Below are 6,000 nucleotides of genomic sequence, written 5' to 3'. Positions count from 1 at the left end.
TAAAAGCATAGCCACAGCTGATGTTTGTCATGGGGATTTAGGGAAAATCTGTGACACGGGACTTCTGAAGATGACCTCCATCCCAAGGCGGCCAGCATCTGTGTGATTGCATTTGAACGCAAACACCTGTAACATTTGGGTGGGTCTTTACCACCAGCTTCTAGTATAGAAGCTATTGAAATCAAGAGAACTCATATTTTTCTTCTCTTTCCAATTTAAGTCTTCCTTAAATGAGGGAAAAAAGGGAATTGTTTACTCCTTAGCATCTGTTATTTTTTCTGCCCTAAGGCCTGACTGCCTCGTACTCCCTAATAAACAAAGGAGATTTTATTGACCAGTTCATTTTCAAAGAAACTTAAAAAGGCATTAAGCAATCAGTTCTCACATAGTGTCCTCTTTGGGTCTCATTCACTCTTGTGTCAGAGAAGAGCTTGAACCCACTATTCACATAAAAACATACTCATTCAGGAAATAGACAGTATTGCTTTATTTGCTGATATTTACCAACTTAGTAGGATTCACAGATATTGTGTCCCCTACTGGATGTTTTTTCTTACTTTCCTTCTTCCTTTCTCTTTTTAGTTTTAATATTTTAAATTTTATAATGGTTAAGGTTTACTTACTTTCATATATGTGTTGTCTTAAATTTTTTGGAGAAAAGGTAATTCAAAATCTCACAAAGAAATTAATATGCGGGCGCCTGGGTGGCTCAGTTGTTAAGCATCTGCCTTCAGCTCAGGTCATGATCCCAGGGTCCTGGGATCGAGCCCCACATCGGGCTCCCTGCTCAGCGGGAAGCCTGCTTCTCCTTCTCCCCCTCCCCCTGCTTGTGTTCCCTCTCTCGCTGTCTCTCTCTGTCAAATAAATTAATAAAATCTTTTTTAAAAAAATGGGACGCCTGGGTGGCTCAGTCATTAAGCATCTGCCTTCGGCTCGGGTCATGATCCCAGGGTCCTGGGATCGAGCCCCACATCAGGCTCCCTGCTCAGCGGGAAGCCTGCTTCTCCCTCTCCCAGTCCCCCTGCTTGTGTTCCTGCTCTCGCTATCTCTGTCTCTGTCAAATAAATAAATCTTTTTTTTAAAAAAAGAAATTAATATGCTCACAGAGATAGTAGAGGCAAGGGAATAACTTGCTCAAATATTGTTTCTTTTGACTCATGTCTTCCTTTCAATGATAATGACATTTTTGACAGTCAAGGTCTTTGATTGTAAGCACCCGAAAGTAAAGTTTATATAGTTAAATTTCCTTTTTTTTGATGTGAAATTCATTATGTGAGGAAAACAATGGTTTTATTTTCCATTACCTTTCTAGTTTAGGATATAAACCACTTACTTCAAGGTATCTATGTGATGAAATATACTTAATCATTTATTAAAGACTCACTTCAAATTCTAATTCCTATGTTTCAATAAAAATACATCATATTCTTGAATTTTCTCACTTTATGACATACTATGAAATCTTAATCAAGGAAATGATTATAATTATAAGTTGTATTGTTAGCTCATTTTAAAATACAATAAGTCAATCACAGAAATACAATTATCATATGGTTTCACTCTTATGAGGAATATAAGAAACAGCACAGAGGATCATAGGGGAAGGGAGGGGAAAAGAGAATGGGAAGTAATCAGAGAGGGAGAAAAACCATGAGAGACTCTTTTTTTTTAAAGATTTTATTTATTTATTTGACAGGAGCGTGCGTGCACAAGTAGGGGGAGCAGCAGAGGGAGATGCAGAGGGAGAAGCAGGCTTCCCGCTGAGCAAGGAGTCCCATGCAGGATTCGATCCCAGTACCCTGGGATCATGACCTGAGGCAAAGACAGACGCTTAACCAACTGAGCCACCCAGGTGCCCCTGTGAGAGACTCTTAACTATGGGAAAGAAACTGAGGGTTGCTGGTGGGGTGGTGGGTGGTGGGGATAGGGTAACTGGGTGACAGGCATTAAGGAAAAAAAAGTAAACACACACAGAAAACAATTTAAAAAAATATAATATGATTTTATTTGGGAAGCTATTGATAATTAAAACAGAAAGTGACCTGAGGTGCTTAGCTATCTATATCTCATTTTCTATGCTTATATATTTATATTCTATATTTTTATTTTACCAAGGTATCTTTTCCTCTAGATCCCCAAAAAGCCAACAAATTGCATAGTATAATTCTTATTTGTAGAGAAAGAAACTATATCCACAAAAGAATGAATAATTTTGCTGTTATAACATATGTGAAAAGCGACTACTATATTGCTGAAAGAACCAATTACATATCACTGGCTTCCTGATAGTTACAATTTACCTCTTTCAAAAAATGATGACTTACCGTCTTCTAGAAATAGAAAAGGAGAAATGCCAAAGAGTGCGAGAGTAAATCATCTTTATTGACTTCACTTCTAATAACAAATAAATTGGATTTGAAAGTGATTTTTCAACATGGCATAACATGAGAACTTCTGATAATGTTGGAATATATTCATCTTAAATACAGTTAAAAAGAAAGTGTAAAAAGAAAGAAATTGTTCCAGGTTAACTCACGAAGGTTGAGATTAAGTGGTCATGAAGGAGGTAAAATAGGCATAGGGAGAAGAAAAACTCAAGTTGGGATCTATGGCTCTGGTTTTGTTTAATAGGCATGTGAACCTTTGCAAAATTATTTAATCCCTCTCAGCCTTTAGTGTCCCCATCTGTAAATCTCTATCAGAGTTGTTTTGGGATAATACTTCTATATATAAAAAAAAAAGTCTTGAAAACTATACCTATGGAAATACAAATTACTAATTTATTTATTCATGATAATGTTCTCTTTTTACCTTTGTATTTTTTCGGAAGTAAAATTGAAGTTTCAGTACTGCAGTGAAGTTATTAGGTGCGATTTCCTTAGAACAATTGACTAGTTAATATCATTATGTTGTTTTATCTGCTGTCTTTCTGTAATTTTCCTTTACAAAATTTAATTCCATTACTGCTCTCTAATATTGCTACTCTATTATCATAGTCCTCATTAATGCATAATTGCCCTTACTCCTTCTCCATATTTCTCTTTTGCTGGAGACTAATGTAAAATTGCAGTTCATTAATTATACCATTATAAAAATCCTTGTTAATTTGATTACTTCTTGCATTTATCTATGGACCTCTCTTTTCTTGATTTTCTCCCCTGATCTAGTTAAGTTTATTCCTTACTGCCTTCATCTTTTTATCTTATAACTTTTATGCAACTAAAATCAATTAATTTTACAAAGACCTGGGTATATGTATACCTAAATATATCATAAAAATCTTGTATGCTGCAGGTGTTTATATCAGGAGTAATCATATTAAATAGCATCCATAAAATTCCAAAGGGGATTTAAGAACGGTGGGGAGTAAAAAGGGAGATTTTAGAACGTGTATCTAAAATTCAGATTGAAACTGAAATAAGATGTGGACAAAACAACAGAGAGAAAAATCACCAGGAGAGGGAAAATACACAATAAACTGTCTGTACAGGGTCATGAAGACTTTCCAGCTAGAATATTAGTCAGATATTTTCCTTTCAACCAGATTTTTGTTGTTACTGTTGCATTGTCTATAGGATTTGGCACTACTTTCATGACATGTACCAAAAATGGAGAGAAAGCCCACCTAGAGAAATGATACATTTTGTCTCCCTACTCCAGTTCTCCCTCCCTCCACCCTCTGCCTCTGGTAACCACAAGTCTGATCTATTTTTCTGTAAGTTTGTTTTTTTTTGTTTTTGTCATTGGCTTCCACATATAAGTGAGAGTATACCGTATTTGTCTTTCTCTAACTTATTTCACTTAGCACGATGTCTTCAGGGTCCATCCATTTTGTCACAAATGGTAGGATTTCCTTGTTTTTATGGCTGAATAATATCCCATTGTGTGGAATATTCTTTATCCATTCATCCATCCATGGACACCTAAACTATGTCCAGGTCTTGGCTATTGTAAACAAGGCTGCTATAAACATGGGAGTGCAGGTATCTTTTCAAGTCAGTTTTTCATTTCCTTTGGGCATTTTCCCGGAAGTGGAATTTCTAGATCATAGTAGTTCCATTTTTAATTTATTGAGGATTTTCCATACTGTTTTCCACTGCGGCTATACCAATTTACAACACTACCAACAGTGCACAAAAGTTCCCTTTTCTCCACACCCATATCAGTATTGGTTATCTCCTATCTTTTCGATGATGGCCATTCTAATAGGCTTGGGGTGATATCTCATCATGATTTTAATTTGTGTTTCCCTAACGAATAGTGATGTTGAGCAACCTTCGTGTATCTGTTGGCATTTTGTATATCTCCTTTGGAGAGATGTCTAGTCAGGCTCTTTGCCCGTTTTTTGTTTGTTTGTTTGTTTTATTATGTTATGTTAATCACCATACATGACATCATCAGTTTTTGATGCAGTGTTCCATGATTCATTGTTTGCATATAACACCCAGTGTTCCATTCAGTACGTGCCCTCCTTAATACCCATCACCAGGCTAACCCATCCCCCCACACCGTCCCCTCTAGAACCCTCAGTTTGTTTCTCAGAGTCCATAGTCTCTCATGGTTCATCTCCCCCTCCGATTTCCCCCCCTTCATTTTTCCCTTCCTGCTATCTTCTTCTTCTTTTTTTCTTTTAACATATAATATATTATTTGTTTCAGAGGTACAGGTCTGTGATTAAACAGTCTTACACAATTCACAGAGCTCACCATAGCACATACCCTCCCCATGTCTATCACCCAGCCACCCCATCCCTCCCATCTCCACCCCTCCAGCAACCCTCAGTTTGTTTCCTGAGATTAAAAATTTTTTTTTGCCCATTTTTTAATTGAGCTAGTTTTTCACTCTTGAGTTGTATGAATTGTTTATATTTATATACTAACCCCTAATCAGATATATGGTTTGTAACTATTTTTCTTCCCATTCCATAGATTGTTTTTTCACTTTATTGATGGTTCCTTTTGCTATGCAGCAGCTTTTTAGTTTAATGTATCCCACTTACTTATTTTGTATTTTGTTGCTTGTGCTTTAGATGTCATATTCAAAAAATCATTACCAAGATCCATGCCAAGGAACTTATTCCTATGTTTTCTTATGAAACATTTGATTGTTTGTTTGTTTGTTTAGGAAAATAAAAGATCATTGAGATCAGTCCTTAGGATTGTTTCACCATACTTAGCCATATAACTTGACTTTTGGAGAGTCCCAGTAGATGGAAGACTGTGGCATGCATTGACAATTCTTCTTCCTGACACTTCTGTGAATTTCTCGACAAACTTCCATGCCTAAGCTTTATATCTTTCCTACCAGCCTCTTACCAATTACCCTACCAGATAGTTATCTCTGGGTTTAGGGGCAAATTTGAAGGTTTGGGGGTAAATATTTGCTCACTTTCCACACCCACTTATTTTCGCCCTCCTTTATTTTATTCCATTTTTTAAAAGAGTTTGTTCGTTTTAGAGAGAGCATGAGTGCATGGGGCATGGGCAGAGGGAGAGGAAGAGAATCTCAAGCAGACTCCACACTGAGTGTGGAATCCAATACCAGGCTGAGATTGAAATCAAGAGTGTGAGGCTTAACTGACTGAGCCACCCAGGTGCCCCTCCCTTTCTTTATTTGAAAGATAATATAGGGTTTTTTTTTCTGAAAATGTAATAAAAATGTGTCTGTCACTGTAAAGTCTGTGAAATAACTTGGTTTACGTGAATTATGGCAACTATCTCTTTAATAGAAGCTTGAAGTAAATCTTCTCATTGTTGGAAGAGCCATTTTATTATTTGTTTATGCTTATATCTTTACATAAGAGTATCTTCCTAGATCTAGAAAACCCTTTTAAATGGCTATCATCCATGCATGTCTACTCTACTTCATTTTTCTATCAAAACTAGGCTTTTAGTAGGCTGTGTTCTGACTAGTCTTTAGTGGATGAAGTCACAGCTCATGACATTTATGCTTTGTATTAGCTTCTGGAGGGTATGGTAATAGAGAAGAGAGAGTGTTGCT

Source organism: Neomonachus schauinslandi, chromosome 2 (assembly GCF_002201575.2).
Source record: "Neomonachus schauinslandi chromosome 2, ASM220157v2, whole genome shotgun sequence".
Classification (NCBI taxonomy): Eukaryota; Metazoa; Chordata; class Mammalia; order Carnivora; family Phocidae; genus Neomonachus; species Neomonachus schauinslandi.
Note: the sequence above shows the minus strand (reverse complement) of the source record.